The sequence below is a fragment of the Balaenoptera ricei genome, chromosome 6, assembly GCF_028023285.1.
Source record: "Balaenoptera ricei isolate mBalRic1 chromosome 6, mBalRic1.hap2, whole genome shotgun sequence".
Classification (NCBI taxonomy): domain Eukaryota; kingdom Metazoa; phylum Chordata; class Mammalia; order Artiodactyla; family Balaenopteridae; genus Balaenoptera; species Balaenoptera ricei.
The window spans coordinates 42,394,454-42,412,379 of record NC_082644.1 but is presented as its reverse complement, the minus strand read 5'-3'; the positions used below and the strand labels follow the sequence as shown (position 1 = coordinate 42,412,379).

The 17,926-nt window shown below is 45.7% G+C and overlaps 1 long non-coding RNA gene across 2 annotated transcripts in view; it reads right to left on the bottom strand.

Moving 5' to 3' along the window:
- LOC132367762 (uncharacterized) overlaps positions 1-17,926 on the bottom strand; it is a 50,013-nt gene that overhangs the window by 3,843 nt on the left and 28,244 nt on the right. For both annotated transcript variants that reach the window (XR_009503851.1, XR_009503852.1), the window contains exon 2: positions 15,607-15,712. This is a non-coding gene — a long non-coding RNA (uncharacterized LOC132367762). The remainder of the gene's footprint in view (positions 1-15,606; positions 15,713-17,926) is intronic.

The following is a 17,926-nucleotide window of genomic DNA, read 5'->3' as shown; positions in this document are numbered from 1 at the left end:
AGAGGCCACCGCGACAGTAAGAGGCCCGCGCACCGCAATGAAGAGTGGCCCCCGCTCACTGCAACTGGAGAAAGCCCTCGCACAGAAACGAAGACCCAACACAGCCAAAAATAAATTAATTAATTAATTTAAAAAATAAATAAAAATTTAAAAACCTACAAACAATAAATGCTGGAGAGGGTGTGGAGAAAAGGGAACCCTCTTGCACTGTTGGTGGCAATGAAAAATTGATACAGCCACTATGGAGAACAGTGTGGAGCTTCCTTAAAAAACTAAAAATAGAATTACCATGTGATCCAGCAATACCACTTCTGGGCATATACACAGACAAAACCATAATTCAAAAAGACACATGTACCCTAATGTTCATTGCAGCACTATTTACAATAGCCAGGACATGGAAGCAACCTAAATGCCCATCAACAGAGGAATGGATAAAGAAGATGTGGCACATATATACAATGGAATATTATTCAGCCATAAAAAGGAATGAAATTGGGTCATTCGTCGAGACGTGGATGGACCTAGAGACTGTCATACAGAATGAAGTAAGTCAGAAAGAGAAAAACAATGTGGAATCTAGAAAAATGGTACAGATGAACCGGTTTTCAAGGCAGAAATAGAGACACAGATGTAGAGAACAAATGTATGGACACCAAGGGGGGAAAGCGGAGGGTTGGGGGTTAGGGGTGGGATGAATTGGGAGATTGGGATTGACATAGATACACTAATATGTGTAAAACAGATAACTAATAAGAACCTGCTGTATAGCACAGGGAACTCCACTTCACTGTACAGTAGAAACTAACACAACATTGTAAAACAACTATATCCCAATTAAAAAAAATTATAAAAGGAACAGAAAAAAAAAAGCAATTCACTGCCATTTAAAAATGAAAGAATAAAAAAAGAGTTACATATAAAAAAAAGAAAGGGCTTCCCTGGTGGCGCAGTGGTTGAGAATCTGCCTGCCAATGCAGGGGACACGGGTTCGAGCCCTGGTCTGGGAAGATCCCACATGCCACGGAGCAACTGGGCCCGTGAGCCACAACTACTGAGCCTGAGCGTCTGGATCCTCTGCTCCACAACGAGAGGCCACGATAGTGAGAGGCCCGCGCACCGCGATGAAGAGTGTCCCGCGCTCGCCGCAACTGGAGAAAGCCCTCACACAGAAACGAAGACCCAACACAGCCAAAAATAAAAATAATAAATAAATAATAAATAAAAAAATTAAAAAAAAAAGAAAGAGAAAAACAAATATCATATGTTAATGCATATATGTGGAATCTAGAAAAATGGTATAAATGATCTTATTTGCAAAACAGAAATAGAGACACAGATGTAGAGAACAAATGAATAGACACCAAGGGGGGAAGCGGGTGGATGGGATGAATTGGGAGATTGGGATTGACGTATATACACTCTTGATACTATGTGTAAAATAGATAATTAATCAGAAACTACTGTATAGCTCAGAGAACCCTACTCAGTGTTCTGTGGTGACCTAAACGGGAAGGGAACCCAAAAAAGAGGGAATATATGTATACGTATAGCTGATTCACTTTGCTGTACATTAGAAACTAACACAACATTGTAAAACAACGATACTCCAATAAAAATTAGTAAAAAATTAAAAAAATAAAAGTATTTGCCCTGTTGGGCCATCACACACAAAAAAAAGATGATAGTAATATATAATGTTAATTTCTTTATTTTGATGATTGTGGTTATGTTGGAAATATGCACGTAAGGTTTTGGGTAATGTGGCATCATGTCAGAAATTTACTCTCAAAGAGTCCAAAAAAGTATTTGTACTAAGCTTGCAACTTTCCTGTAAGTTATCTTTTCCCTTATAGATCCAACATACAATGGGAAGACAGAGACAGGAAAATCATAATAGAAACTCCCACTTAAAAAGGGGTAATAAAAGGCACATAGCGGTCCTTAGGTCTTTAGGAAATCTGAGATCCAATAGCGCAAATGTCACCAATTCCCCCTGCTCCAGGAGCAGGGAATGTGATTCTCTGTGGCTCTTCACCCTCTGGGCTCTTGGCTCCATCCTCTGGGTCATTCCTCCTTTCCCTTGTTTGCAGCAGAGTAATTTGTTCAGGCTGCTTTGCTAAGTGCCCAGTGTCCTCATTTCATTTTGAACTGTCTTTGCCTATTTTAGTCCAAGCTAGTGGTACTTACGCTGGTACAATTCTCATGGAGGGGAAGAAAATAAACAAACAAAAATATTGTGCATTTCCCATGAACCTTACTGAGTTTCACTCCATTAGACAAAAACTATATCCCCAAACCTTAAGATAAGTTCCTCCCTTCTTTCGGCTGTGAGTCGGGGTACTATGGGAAGCACTTTTGTCTAGCTGAGAAGTCTATAAGACACTGCTTGAAATCTATGAGATTGTAAAGAGCCACAGTCACATTCTTGACTTTATCCAAGCTTTACTGGGAGTGTCCTAGAATTAATCTTTTCTCTAGGTTTTAGTTTACTTTGAGTAAGCTGTTTTTGCAGTCAAAAACCCTGATTGGGGTTTCTTAGAAAAACTAGGTGGTTTTCTGCTTCATATAGTGTTGGCTGGGGTAATAGAATGTCTGGAAGGTATAAATGGCCTTATTCACATGGCTAAAAGTTAGTGCTGGTTGCTGTCTGGGTGTTTAGCTGGAACCCTTAGCCAAAGGTCTCAGTTTTCCTCCATGTGGGCCTCTCCACATGACTGCTTGGGCTTCCTAACAGCATGGCAGCTAGACTCTAAGAAGGCATATTCCAAATGCATAGGAGGGAGTGGAAGATCTGTTAAGGTCAAGTCTTGGAAGTTATTCAGTGACACATATGCCACATTCTATTGGTCAGAACAAGTCACAGAGCCAGCCCAGATTCAAGAGGAGGGGAAACAGACTTCACCTCTTGATGAAAGATGTGGTAAAGAATTTGTGGTCATCTTTAATCCATCACAACACAAACTGTTTCTCAGGATGGTACTCCCATCCACACTTTCTTTTGAGTGTCCAGCTGGACTTCTTCCCATGACCTGAAGTGAGGTTGGCTTCCTCCTCTCACTCTTTACCCCAAACCCACAAAGTGCCTCCAGCACTGGGTCTGTGCCCCACAAAGTGACCTTGGCCATCCATTCCCAGCAACATCTATACCCAGGACAGGATATACCCACAGTCTGTTGGGATGAGTTCCTTCCCTCAAGTGCTACTTCCTCAGATCCTAGAAAGGCCAGCAGAAGCCTGAGAACTGCCTTCAATACTGTATCTGAAAGTCTGTTGGAATATCCGATCTGTCTTATTGCCATAATGATGCTACGTAGCAAATAACCACCAAATCTAAGTGCTGTACAACAATAAAGCATTTATTTCTCTCTCATGTGTCCATGTGTTAGCTGGGGCAGCTCTGCTTAAGGCTTTAGGTCTGTAAGTTGCCTAGGTGAGTCTACTCCATGTGTCTCTATTCTGTGATACCTACCAAGGGCATGTTTTTCACATGGTAATGGCAAAAGCACAAGATGGGTGAGCAAAAAAATCCAATGCCTCTTAGAGACTATGCTTGGAATGGTCACTTCTACTCACACTCCGTGAGCCAAAGCAAATCACTTGGCCAACCCAACATTAGCAGGACAAGAAAGTGTATTCTATCTCTAGTGGGAGGGACTTCAAAGTCACATGGCAAAGGGATTGGGTACAGGGAGTGGTGAAGAATTCAGAATAATGCAATCTTCCATTCCTTTTTTTTTTTTTTTTAACAACTCACAATTTGCAATTCCTCTGGTCTCCCCACCTCCAGTTTCCTGCCCTTCCCAACCTGTCCTATGGACTTGATCAGATTTAAGAATTGGAGAGAAGTTGGAAGGACACCAACTCTTCCTTCACCCACACACAGTAGGATCCCCCAACACAATATACTCTCTGAGAGTTCATCCAGTTTTGTGTGCACACCTCCAGCGACAGTGAACTCACTATATTATGAGGCAGCCTGCTCTGTTGTGGATATCATGGACCCCAAAATTAAACCCTTCTCATGTTAAGCTGAAACTCGCTAGTAGCAGTGATGCTAGCTATGTTACATGGAGCCACAGATAATAAACTGAATACTCTTTCACTTGATGGTCTTTATTTTTATTTTATTTTTTTCTTCGTTGGGTCTTCGTTGCTGCACGCGGGCTTTCTCTTGTTGCGGGGAGCAGGGGCTAGTCTTCGTTGCGGTGCGTGGGCTCTAGGCGTGCGGGCTTCAGTAGTTGTGGCATACGGACTCAGTAGTTGTGGCTCATGGGCTCTAGAGCGCAGGCTCAGTAGTTGTGGCACACGGGCTTAGTTGCTTCACAGCATGTGGGATCTTCCTGGACCAGGGATTGAACCCGTGTCCCCTGCATTGGCAGGCAGATTCCTAACCACTGTGCCGCCAGGGAAGTCCCTTGATGGTCTTTAACTTATTTAAAAACATCAGACATATGCCTTCTCCCAACCTAAAGACAATTCCTCTCTAGGCTGACTAATACCTATCATTTCTACTGTTCTTCATGCTTCATGGTTGAGTTCCTTCCCTGTCTTGATCATTCTTCTTTGACCAGGCTCTAGCCTGTCTTTCCTCCATAAAAGAGCAGTGCCCAGGACTGAATTCAACACTCCAGCTGGGGTCTCAGCAACAGAAGAGAACAGGACCATCACTCACCTCCATAGTCCCAAATACTGTACTTTCACCAATGCCTTCTAACACAACTTTCACTTTTTTATGTTCATGTTAAAGACAGGGCTGAAGACAAATCCTGGAACAGTGGAAACTTGAATCCTTTTGAAAACAGTCCTTGTACCAATCAAGGTTTTTGACTGCATAAACAGTTAATTACACCACTGCTCTGCCACAGCCACCACTGCCAGGGAACACTCAACATCACCACTTCGGGACCGGCCAAGCTGCTGCTGCTGTTGCCATGAATACTTCCTACCCTACATCTGCCCCTTAAATTCACCTCCTAAAAATTAAAAGTCCTTGGTGGGGGCTTCCCTAGTGGCGCAGTGGTTGAGAATCTGCCTGCCAATGCAGGGGACATGGGTTCGAGCCCTGGTCTGGGAAGATCCCACGTGCCGCGGAGCAACTGGGCCCGTGAGCCACAACTACTGAGCCTGCGCGTCTGGAGCCTGTGCTCCGCAACAAGAGCGGCAGCGATAGTGAGAGGCCCGCGCACCGCGATGAAGAGTGGCCCCCGCTTGCCACAACTAGAGAAAGCCCTCGAACAGAAACGAAGACCCAACACAGCCAAAAATTAATTTAAAAAAAAAAAACTTTAAAAAACAATTTGCTTAAAAAAAATTTTTAAAAAAAAGTCCTTGGTGGGAGTGGCTGAGCCCAATTCACATGATTGAGCCCTGGCTGCAAGGAAGTGAAAAGGAAAATCTTCCCCTTTCTGCTTCCATGATGGGAGCTAGGGCACTACAGCCCTCCAGTACTAAATTGTTATAACTAGAAAATTCTTGCAAAATAAGATACGGGTTTGCATGCTGAGTGGACAAATGCAATGACATAAGTTCACTCCAGTCATTTAGCAGGTTACTTTTCCTCTTAATCATACTGTCATCTAACCCATATTTCCCATTTTATCCACACAAGGATATCATGGCAGAGATTGTTAAAAGCCTTACTGAATACCCAGTTTACTAACAGACAGGCTATCAAATGCAGTTCTGTGATCTGTCAGTTCAGGGACCTGTCAAAAAAGAAATTTGATTGTCCTTGCCCTGAATTGTTCTGAGAAATCTCTCCTTCCTTTATTATTTTTTTTAATTTATTTATTTTATTTATTTATTTAATTTATTTATTTTTCGCTGCATTGCGTCTTCGTTGCCACGCGCAGGCTTTCTCTAGTTGCGGCGAGCAGGGGCTACTCTTCATTGCGGTGCGCGGGCTTCTCATTGTGGTGGCTTCTCTTGTTGAGGAGCTTGTTGCTCTTGTTGCTCCAGGTGCACAGGCTTCAGTAGTTGTGGCACGCGGGCTCAGTAGTCGTGGCTCAGGGGCTCTAGAGCGCATGCTCAGTAGTTGTGGTGCACAGGCTTAGTTGCTCCCCGGCATGTGGGATCTTCCTGGACCAGGGATCGAACCCGTGTCCCCTGCACTGGCAGGCGGATTCTTACCCACTGGACCACCAGGGAAGTCCCTGTACTTCCTTTATATTTTAAAAAATCTATTGTTGGATAAGAGCATAGTCTGCAGAATCAACTTTTTCTCCCTGTAATGGACAGGTGTTAATTTTGTCTTCCCTGTATTCACTCCTCATTCTGGTAAAAGATGTCCACTCTTCCCCATGTGGTTGGGATAGTCTAACCTCATCACGGTCCCCTGAATGGATGTGGGACTCATATCTGGCCAATGAGAGCACTGTTTCCCTTTGGCCATAGTGATAACGTTCAGGAAGCAAAGATCCCCTCCGCTCCCAAATTTCTGTACGTGTTGAGAGGAAAGGCTCTTCCTTTACTCTAGGGTGGCCAGCCTGGAGTTGCCGAGGGTATTGTATTAGTTTTCTAGGACTCCTGTAACAAACTGCCACACGCTTGTTGGCTTAAAACAACAGAAATTTACTCTCACAGTTCTGAAAGCTAGAAGTCCAAACACAAGATGTCAGCAGGGCCATGCTCCTTCTGAAAGCTCTAGGGAATAAGTCCTTCCTTGCCTCTTTTATCTTCAGTGGCTCCCAGCAGCCTTGGCATTCCTTGGCTTCTAGCTGCATCACTCCAATCTGCCTCTGTCTTCATAGGGCCTTCTCTGTGTGTATCTTTTTCTTCTGTTGATGTGTCCTCTTCTTATTAGGGCATAAATCACTGTAAATAGGGTCCACCTTAATCTTGCCTTAACTAATTACATCTGCAAAGACCCTCTTTCCAAATAAAATCTATTCTGAGGTTTTGGGTAGACATGAATTTGGGGGTTACACTATTCAGCCCCCTACAGCTACCATGCAGAAAGAGCCTGCCTAAGAAGCCAAAAAGGAGGCAGGGGGGTGTGCCCTGCTATGGCCATATCAGACTCTCCCTGGACTGATCGGTTTTGTGAACTGGCAAATCCCCTTTCCCTTTTTCCCCTTAAGTCTGTTTGAAGTAACAGAAAGAAACCAACTACCACCCCTCCTTTTTCAAAACTGGAAGATCATCTGCACGTGACCAATGTTCCAGACTTCTCCCTACTGCACTCATCCTCCAAAATCTCTGACAGGGATTGAGCAATCTCATTTGGAAGTTCTCTTAGTGCCTTGGATTGACTTCATTTGGCCAGGAAACAAATTTATTTTGAGCAGCTGGACCATCTCCTGCAATGTCTTCCAGCTTTATACAGACCACAAAGAGAAGTGGGCCCAGAAGTGAAGAGTGATTACTGCCCAAGTTCCCGAGGCTTCTTGCCCCATTTGTCCCTCCTGCCCATGGATTCTGTGCCTCAGGATCCATTCTCCTTCTATTGGAACCTTCCTGGTATTGCACGAGTGAATTTCAGATCTTTACAATCAAAGAGATTGACAAAGAGCCATGGTCATATAACAAGTGGGGACACAATTGGAGAGGGTGAAAGGTAAGGGCTGCTGAGCCTAGGAATGCAGGTCAATCTGGGTCACCGAGCAGGTGAGTAGAGGAGAGGCCATTCCTGGCAGGAATGAAGTTTCAGGAACCAGAATAGAAACTTGCTCCCGGCAGGCAGAGTGAGCTGGGCCCTGCCCAGACTTCCTTGGAAGCCACCTGGCCTGCCTGCCATCCTCACCTGGGCATTTCCCAGTCTCCCTAGTTGTGTAAGACTGGCCACGCCAGAAGGCACCTGTTCCCACTAGGTTCTGAGGGCTGCAGTGTCCCTGCTTTGTTGCCTCCTGATATTATAGTCCCCCCTCCTAAGTGTCTGGAAAGAGCTGCTGCCAGCTGGCTGTTATTCTGCTCACCTTCCCAATCAGCACGTCACTCTGTCAGTCTCTAGCCTGGGAGTGTGAGGAGGAAGTTGGCCTGCAGGTTGGTCCTGAAGGCAATGATCCAAGCCCAGCCCTTTCGTTACAGGTAGGATGATCAACTTACCCCTGTTAGCCCACAGTGGCCCCACAGTGGTTTTAAAACTGAAAATCCACATCCCAGGACCCCTCTCAGTTGTGGGAAAACCAGGAGAGTTAATCAGCCTAATTATAGAGCCCCCAGGACCTCAGTGGAAGCCTGCCTTAGCATTGTGCCTCAAAGGCACCATCCCAGATCTGGGGACTCCAGCCTCCAAATCCTGCTCTCCTAAGGATTCCCATACAACTGGCATTTCTGAAACCACTGCATCTCTCCATAAGCCTGCAGGCAGTATGGCAAGTTAAGTGCACAGATTCTGCACATTTGGTGCAGACCCTGGCACAGACAGTGGGAGGACCAGCCTGACTCTAGAGGCTTCACCTGGTCCTCCTCTCCCTGGCTCTGAGATGGGGCCTCAGAGGAGGGCCTGATTTCTTTCATTTCTGGGCAGAATCCTTGAAGAGGAACGCTCATGGGGCCCGTTAGAAGGGCCCAGCAGAAAGGGATGCACAAAGGACCTCAATGGCTTGGCCAGCGCTCTGGTATGGATGGGGGGCCCCCATGTCTCTGGTCCCCTGCCATCATGGTCAGCTGCGTCCCTCAACCTGTTTCTCAGCAGCTGTGCCCTCACACCTGTCAGCCAGAAGTAAGAGATTCCAGGCCAGGAGCACTGTCTCCTGAGAACTCCGCGAACAATCACAGCACACCTTGAGGACTTTCTCTGTGTGTGTGGTGGGGAAGTGTACGGAGCCTCTGCAGACAGCTAATCCCCACGACCACTGACAACTGGAGGTGGGCGCTGACTACCCACAGAGGCGCCCTGGCCTGTGTTCATTTCTTCCTCTCTGTTGACCATGGGGAAGTGTATGCACCAACGCCGGCTTTGTATGTCACGATGAAAGCAAATCCCAAAGCCCTGGTGCTGGGTTTCAGGCCCTTAGGAAGAAAACCCCAGGAGTGCCTGGAGGTCTCCCCACCTCCCCTCAGGCCAGCCACACCAGGCCAGCTCTCAAAGGCCTCTTGCGTCTGTCTTTTCTCTCATCTTTCCCCACTCTGATAAATGTCTTGGGATTAGCCCTTCTGTGTTTATTGGATGAGCAATTTGTGTCTGTCTGAAAAGCTGCATCTGAATAATATTTGGCACGAGCTGAAGAAATGTGATCTGCCACGTTCCCCTCCAGGCAGCTCTCGAGCCAGCCCATCTCCTGCCAACAGTGCTATACAGCTCTGCAGCTGGCTCTGCAGCCTAAACACATTTGTGGGGTGAGGAGAAGGGGAAGTGGGTAGGAGGGTGAGGGAGGTGGGCACCAGAAACCCAGAGTGACAGAGCAGCCTGAGCGAATCTGCCAATCATTCTGGAGCCCCTCTAATAATTTGGGGACATCACAGGTGCCCCAAATGGGGCATGCCCTGGTGGTCACCAGGGCACAGGCGCACCAGGGCACCCATGCAGCTCAGGAGCGCGGGTGGTTACCTGGGCCCAGAGTCCCAGTGTGAACAGCAGCTAAGGAGATTCAAGGGAGTCCAGGGGGTGGCATGAGGATCTCAGGCCTGGAATGGTAATTAGCGCTGGGCTCTTGAGGTCTGAGTGTTTGTGTGGGATGGGGAGTGGTAGGATGCACTGAGGCTGTTTAAATTTTTCCTGATGCTGGGACTTCCCTGGTGATGCAGTGGATAAGACTCCGCACTCCCAATGCAGAGGGCCAGGGTTCGATCCCTGGTCAGGGAACTAGATGCCACATGCATGTCATAACTGAGGGTTCACATGCCACAACTAAGGAGGCTACGTGCTGCAACTAAGAAGCCGGTGAACCATAACTAAGGAACCCACGAGCCACAACTAACACCCAGCACAACCAGATAAATAAATAAGTAAATGTGAAAAAAACATTTTTTTTCCTGACTCCTTCTATACGGGCCCTGAAACTTGGGAGCACAGAGCTTGCAGTGACAATCAGGCAATCCAGTCATGAGGTGCTGAGGATCATAGAGAAAGAGGCAACTTGGTGGATGTGGATGTATCAACAACCTCCACCCCCACCCCGCCCCAGAAGCCTCTGTTTTTCTCCCGCAGCACCCTCCCTACTCCTGTGTTAGGGTCCACATTGCTTCTCCTTGAATCCCACGACTCAGGTCTCCGTCTTTCCACCACCTCTGCCCCCCTCTCCCCAAGTCAGTGATCGGATTAAAGGCAGGACATCGTCCCTGGGCCCCTAACAGCGAGCACAGAACTGGCCAACGAGGAGGCATCGCCGTGGTTTAGTGAGTAAAGGAATGAATTAGAGAAGTTGGGAGCTCAGACCTCATGGTCACAGATGCACAAGACGACAGCAGATGGCAGGTCAGACAGAAGCAGCAGTGCAGGAAGTTGGTTCAGGAGTGAGAACTAATCTGTAACAACACCATCCCCAGAGTCAGCCGAGGCCCATGGGGAAGGCCAGCTCCTCAGGATGGGCCCCTTGCAGCCCTTTGTACGTCCATCTTAGTGCTCCACATGGTTCCATCCATTCAGTTAATGTGTTTTGAATCTCTCCCTTGTACCATGCTCCATAGGGTACCATCTGTCCCCTCAAATAGAAAAAAAGCAGATGTACCCATAAAAAGGTAGGAGAAACCAGTGCTCTTACAGTGGCACAGAGAGAAGGCTATAAAAGTTCAGAAGAGAAAGAAGTTAATTTCACTTGTAGGAGCAAGGAAGTCTTTATGGGGATGGGGAGATGCGTAAGACCTGGACCTGGAACAAAGTGCACATGCATCCAGGTGTGCTGTTCATCGCCTCCCACTGCCTCCCACGCCCACCCCCAGCACACACCCAATTTGGTGGCCATGGTACATTTTGCTGACTGATCCTTTACTCTTTCACTGAGCCCAAGTATGTCTACAGAATCCTTCTTAACACAGCAACACAGCCCAGACGATCAGAGCAGGCACACGAAACGCATTTGCCACCCCACACCTCGGAAGGTGTGTACAGCCGGGACATACAGGAATGGGAGACAGAGGGAACAGAGTGAGGACAGGCACCATGGTGGGAAAACACTGAATGCATCTGGTGAAGGTGAGTGGCGCGGTTAGACTCGTGGGTAAGGTTTGTGAACGGGGAACAGTGGACAACATGGCTGAGAAAGTAAGTTGAGGCAATATCTGGATTAGGGTTTTGCCAGGCTAAGGCATGTGGGCTCCGGCCTGCGGGGGGCAGAGGCAGTCGCACATCTGTTCGGGGAGACATTCTGGCGGCAGTGGGCAGGGTGGGCTGGGGTGGGGAGAACCTCGAGGCGGGTAGACCAGCCAGACGACCATCCCAGGCAACCAGTGAAAGAGCCTCCTCTAAGCTCCTGGGGCACTTGCCGAGCACATCTGTTCAACACTCACCCCACTGTCTCTCTCAGAGCAGTCTTTTGACGGCCTGATGGCCCCACAGCCTGAGGGTTCCTTGACAGCAGGAACTGCCTCTCTGGGGCCCCAGGCCTGACTTGGTTCTTGGCAGGTGCTCCTTATACATTTGCAAAGTTACTGAATAGGGCAGTGAAGAAAAGGACAAGGAGCGTACAGAGAAGGGCACAGATTTCCGGGATAACACCCTGTTTAGCAAGTGCAGTTCCTCGGGCCTGGGCACTGGCGCAGCTGTCTTTTGGTGTGTGTGGAGAAGTAGAGGCCTGCGCGGGCAGTGCTGGCGGGGAAGGAACTACAGCTCTCTCCTAGGAGCTGGCAATTGCCAAGACTCTGTGTGAGTGTGTGTGCGTGTGCGCGTGTGTCTTAGGGAGGGAGGGCTTTTCAGAGCGAGGTGGACAGGAGACCCCATGATCTGTACTGTCCTAAGGTGCCGTAGGAAATGTATTAAAACTCTTTTGATGGCAGTGACAGAAACTCAATGCAAGCAATCTTAGAGAAAATGGGACATTCATTGGCTCATACGGTGCCTTTGGAGACAGCCAAAACTAAGGGTTCCAGTAATGTCAGACTCTTGCCATTTCTAATGTCAGCTTTTCTCCACTGGTCAGTCAGCCTCACTCTCGAAGCTGGACTCCTTTCACAGGAGCTGGAAACATGGCTACCAGGAGCCTGGGTCTCACCTCGGGGAGCTTCCCCACCAGAAAGGCACCAAAGGCTTCTTTTCTCATGTCCCAACTTCAGAGTTCCCAGGAAAGGACTCTGATTGGCTCTGCTTGTGTCAGGAGCCTGCCCCTGGCCTAAGACTAAATGCAGTGGCTAATCCGGAAGCAGGGCCATGGAAGAAGGAAATGCTTCCACCAAAACCACCCTAGCTGAAGTGGTAAATGGGTATTTCCCAGAGGAAGAGCCAACAGTAATAATCCTGTCTGAGTGCTTTGCATAAATTAACTATTCCTCACAACAACCCCAACAGGTGTTACTATGTTACTATTGTAATCATTGTTACCCTTGAGAATTATTACCTTGGGAAACCAAAGCACAGAGAGGTTGAGTAACTGCCATAGAACACACAGCTAGTAAATAGCAGAGATGGAGCTGAGATTTAAATCTACTCAATCTAGCTCCAGACCCTATATATTTCTGTTCTGTTATATTGCCTATTCACTACAGAAGGCGAGAAAGCAAGGTGTAGGGCTATGAGGAAGAAACCTACACAATTTCTCCTGGGAAGATCCAAGGCCTGAGCTGAGGCGCCTGTGGCAAGTGATTGGCCCAATGTCATGGAAATCTGGAATAAGAAACACCACCACCCATCTTAATCTCACTGGAGATATCTGAAAAGGAATGTTTCATTTTAACTTCTTTTTTCTTCCATCTTTATTTACTTAAAGTAGAATTAGATGAAGCCAAGAAAAGCATGAAAGAACAATGAGGTCCCATTTTCACCTATTAAATATCTAAGCAGCCGTGTAATAGTCATGCTGGCAGTGGTGGGGAGATGGTTTGCTTCTAAACGCTGGCAACAGGACAAAGCGGTCTAACCAGTGAAAAAATTATTTGGCCATGAGGGTCAAGAGCTTTAAAAGCTTTCTTTGACCTGATCACCTCACTCTTTAGAAACAGCTCATGGAGTCATAAAACAAAACCTAACTAGTGCCATGTGTGAGAGACACATCTAAAATAGTGCTCCTCAGAAAGACTGAAAGTAAAAGAGAAGGAAAAAATAGAAAACAAAACAAATACCACATATGCAAATACAAGCAACGACAACAACAACTAAAAAAACCCAAAGGTTATAGTATTAACATCAGACACGGTTGAATTCACAGAAAATCAGAAAACAAGATACAGGAGAAAATGTTGTAATGATAAAGGCTGAGAGCCACAATGAAGATCTGTCATCAATACTTATGCACCAAAAATACAGTATCAGAGCTTATAATGCAAAAACAATAGGAAGTACATGGAGAAATGGACAGAAATACAGTAATAGTAGAAAATTCTAAGTCACCTCTTTTAGCCCATGACTGATCAATAAATCATACAATAAGTAAGGATATGGAGGACTTGATTTGTTAACTTAGTAAGGTAGATCAAATTAAAAGATATCAAGCTCTGTACCTTGAAAACCTAGAATATACTCTATGAGATCATTAACAAATGACCACATGAAAGGCCACAAAAAACAAACAAAATCTCAGTACATTTCAAAAAGTAGGATGAATACAGATAACATTCTCTAATCACAATGCAGTAAAACTAGAAAGCAATAGCAAAAACAGAAACTGAAGAGCAATAGAAAAGTTGAAAATTAAACAAAAAGAAACAAACAAAAAACTACACCTGAATGGAATATTATTCAGTCTTGAAAATGAAGGCAATTCTGACCTATGCTACGACATGAATGAACCTTGAAGACATTATGCTAAGTGAAATAAGCCAGCCACAAAAAGACAAATACTGTATGATTCCACTTACTTGAGGTATCTGGAGTGGTCAAATTAACACATCACATTGGAAACAACATATAATGGTCATTTCCAGGGGCTGGGACGAGTGGGGAGTGGGGCGTTGTTTAATGGGTATAGACTTTCAGTTTTGCAAAATGAAAAAGTTCATCTTATATTTTGCACAGTAATGTGAATATACTAAACATTACTGAACTGTACATTTGAAAAGGGTTGAGGTGGTAAATTTTATATTATACGTATTTTAAGAAACTTTCTCTTAGTTAATTCTCAAGGTGTAAAATACCTTTTGGAGAAAAAAAAAAAAAAAAGGATAATTCCCAAGGAAGTAGTGCGAAAGACAAGTCAAAGGAACGAGCATTTCTGTGGTTATTGTCTAAGTTTCACATAATCTCCAGGGGAGTATTTAGAGGGGTAAATTCTGAACAGCACAAGCTCTGAGAATGACACGTTGACACTGCTCAGAAAAATGTTGGTTTTCTTCCTGCCCTTAGTCAACAAGCATGTGTGCCAGGCCCTGTATTAGGCCCTGGAGAGACCAAAAAGTATTGAGTCTGTCTCTCCTCGGTGAGGACAGCCTGGGGGAAGGCAGGCTTTGGGGAGTTATGTACCTCATGAACCAGAGCCCGGCTGGACCCTGCCTGAAGGGCTACAGGAAGGGGAGGAGGAGGGGGAAGAGGCCCTACCAGGACAAGGACATTGGAGCTGGCCTCTAAGAGAAAGCTAAGATTTCACCAGAGGAGAAGTGCTGTGAAGGGCACTGCAGGCAGAGGAAACCACAGAGCAAAGGCCCAGAGAACAAAACTGAAAATTCTGTTCAGCCCCACCAGGTACTTCCAAGCAGAAGGAGAAGGAGAGGAAGAGGGAGTACAAACAGCCAAGGGTGGGTCCTTCTCCTCTCTGAAGTTAACGCCCTCCTTACCTGGGCTTCTGATTGTGGCCTCCTCGCGGTGACCACAGGTAAATCATCTCACCTCACTGACAGTCAGCTTCCTCATCGACAAAATGCAACTGATAATGCCACCCGGTTTCATGAAGATCAAATGAGATAAGGTGTGTTAAGAGTCTAAATGTCCATCATCGGATGAATGGATAAAGAAGATGTGGCACATATATACAATGGAATATTACTCAGCCATAAAAAGGAACGAAATGGAGTTATTTGTAGTGAGGTGGATGGAGTTAGAGTCTGTCATACAGAGTGAAGTAAGTCAGAAAGAGAAAAACAAATACAGTATGCTAACGCATATATATGGAATCTAAGGAAAAAAAAAAAAAGGTCATGAAGAATCTAGTGGCAAGACGGGAATAAAGACACAGACCTACTAGAGAATGGACTTGAGGATATGGGGAGGGGGAAGGGTAAGATGTGACAAAGTGAGAGAGTGGCATGTACATATATACACTACCAAACATAAAATAGGTAGCTAGTGGGAAGCAGCCGCATAGCACAGGGAGATCAGCTCTGTGCTTTGTGACCACCTAGAGGGGTGGGATAGGGAGGGTGGGAGGGAGGGAGATGCAAGAGGGAAGAGATATGGGAACATATGTATACATATAACTGATTCACTTTGTTATAAAGCAGAAACTAACACACCATTTTAAAGCAATTATACTCCAATAAAGATGTTAAAAAAAAAAAAAGAGTCTGGAGCCTCACACACACTCAGCACACAAGAACTGCTGGTGCACATATTTTATAGATGAGGGAGATTCTTCAACTCACCTTTATTCCTTATTCGCTCTGAAGGTTTTGATGGCCTTGTTTCTTCCTTTCCTGAAGCTTCTTCCAAGATTCTCTCTACACACTTATACACCAGGTTATCAGTTCCCTGAGGAAAGAGAAAAAGTTGATTCTTCTTGCTCTCTCCAGGACCTGACACTTGTCAAAAAGAATGGACTCAGCTTCAGGCAGCCTAATCAAAGTCACAGCCACTCCATAGTGCCAACCACGGTGCCACAAACACCTGGGGCCCCAGCAAATACTACAGGGGCAGCAGCATCTTCTATCTTCTGGTGTTTGGGGTTTTGTCTCCTGTACGTGGCAGATAGCATCCTTTGTACCAGGTAAGTTACTTTATTTGTTAACTAACTGACATATCAACAAACAATTGCAAAAGTTGCACTAGAGATCTGTGGAAAAGGCAGTGGGGACCAGGAGGAAGAGCACTTATGCTTCACAGAGGAGCAGCACGAGATGGGCTTTGAGTCAGGAAAGGACATGGGGGTTAAAGAAAGAAAATACAGTTAAGGAGTAGAGCTTGGGGACCCTTGCAATAGTTGGCCAGGCTGAGCAACTGTTTCCCATGAGGCCATGCCCGGTGGCAGGGACGCAGCAACTATTAACCTCCTCTAGAGGGTACTTTGCAAATCCTTCTCTCACTGCCACAGCGCTCTCGGCCTTACATCATTGGCCAGAGCTTTTTCCCTAAGGAGAATGGAGCTCTGCCAGAGTCCCAGAGTGAGCAGTAATGGAGCAGAGATTAGGATCTGACTGAGGTATAGTCCTAGCTTTTCTATTCTTAGCTCTTAGGCTTTTATGGAACTCTGGGGGTTGAGCTGCCTTTTTTTTTTTTTTTTTTAACATCTTTATTGGAGTATAATTGCTTTACAATGGTGTGTTAGTTTCTGCTTTATAATAAAGTGAATCAGTTATACATATACATATATTCCCATATCTCCTCCCTCTTGCATCTCCCTCCCTCCCGCCCTCCCTATCCCACACCTCTAGGTGGTCACAAAGCACAGAGCTGATCTCCCTGTGCTATGCGGTTGCTTCCCACTAGCTATCTATTTTACGTTTGGTAGTGACAAAGAGAGAGAGTGGCATGAGCTGCCTTTTAAAAGCCCACTCATGGAAAGCATGGTGGGTACAACTTGCTCACCAAAAAAATTAAGTTAGAGCTCTAAATCATGGCTGATGTTACAATAAATTCCAGATGGCTGAAAGCTTTGAATGTAAAACATAAAATCATAAAAATAGTAAAAGAAGAAGATAGATGAATATTTATCATTTTGCAGGGGCAGGGGAGTACAAAAGTTTAACACCAAAGGCAGATAATAAAGAGAAGACTGACATTGGTTAAAAAAAAAAAATTGGGACTTCCCTCGTGGCACAGTGGTTGAGAATCCACCTGCCAATGCAGCAGACAAGGGCTCAAGTCCTGGTCCAGGAAGATCTCACATGCCACGGAGCAACTAAGTCCGTGCGCCACAACTACTGAGCCTGCACTCTAGAGCCCGCAAGCCACAACTACGGAGCCCACGTGCCACAACAACTGAAGCCTGTGCACTCTAGGGCCCGTTCTCCTCCACAAGAGAAGCCACCGTAGTCAGAAGCCAGCGCACTGCAACAAAGAGTAGCCCCTGTTCTCCACAACTAGAGAAAGCCTATGCACAGCAATGAAAACCCAATGCAGCCAAAAAATAAATAAATTTTTAAAAAAATCATGCACAAGAAGCCTGGCACAAAAGTAGAAATATTAAGAAAGAACTTCAATTTCAGACTTTCAGATTTAATGGGCCCTGGGCCATTCCTTGGGATGGTTAATTTGGAAACTGCATGTGGAGTATCTAATGAAATTATCCCCTTCTCCTCACATTTGTACTAATCAGCCAGCTGCAGGGGGGATTCACCCCAGACCAAACCACTGAGCATAGGCTCTTGGACCAGAGGCAAGGTCTTGTCCCAAAAAACTAATGCCCAGGAAGGGAAGAGGACTGTCGTACCCAAAAGACAAGGCAGGTCCTCTTCTTCCTTACATACCCCATCGATACCCAACCAGCACGTTCCACTCCTCCCACCAAGTTGCTACATGCAGACTCAGTAAACAGAACAGACAAGAACAAGAATGCACAATTAAAACATGGACAAACATCTAGAAAACTACACATTTGAGTAAAGTCAAGACTACGAAAGAGGGCCATCAAAATCCACCATCAGAAAAACTAACATCAAGAAACAGAATTAATAACTACTAAAGAACAAGCCTTCAGATTAAGTGTAATTAATAGGTTCACAAGAAATGTAAAAGGATATTTCACGT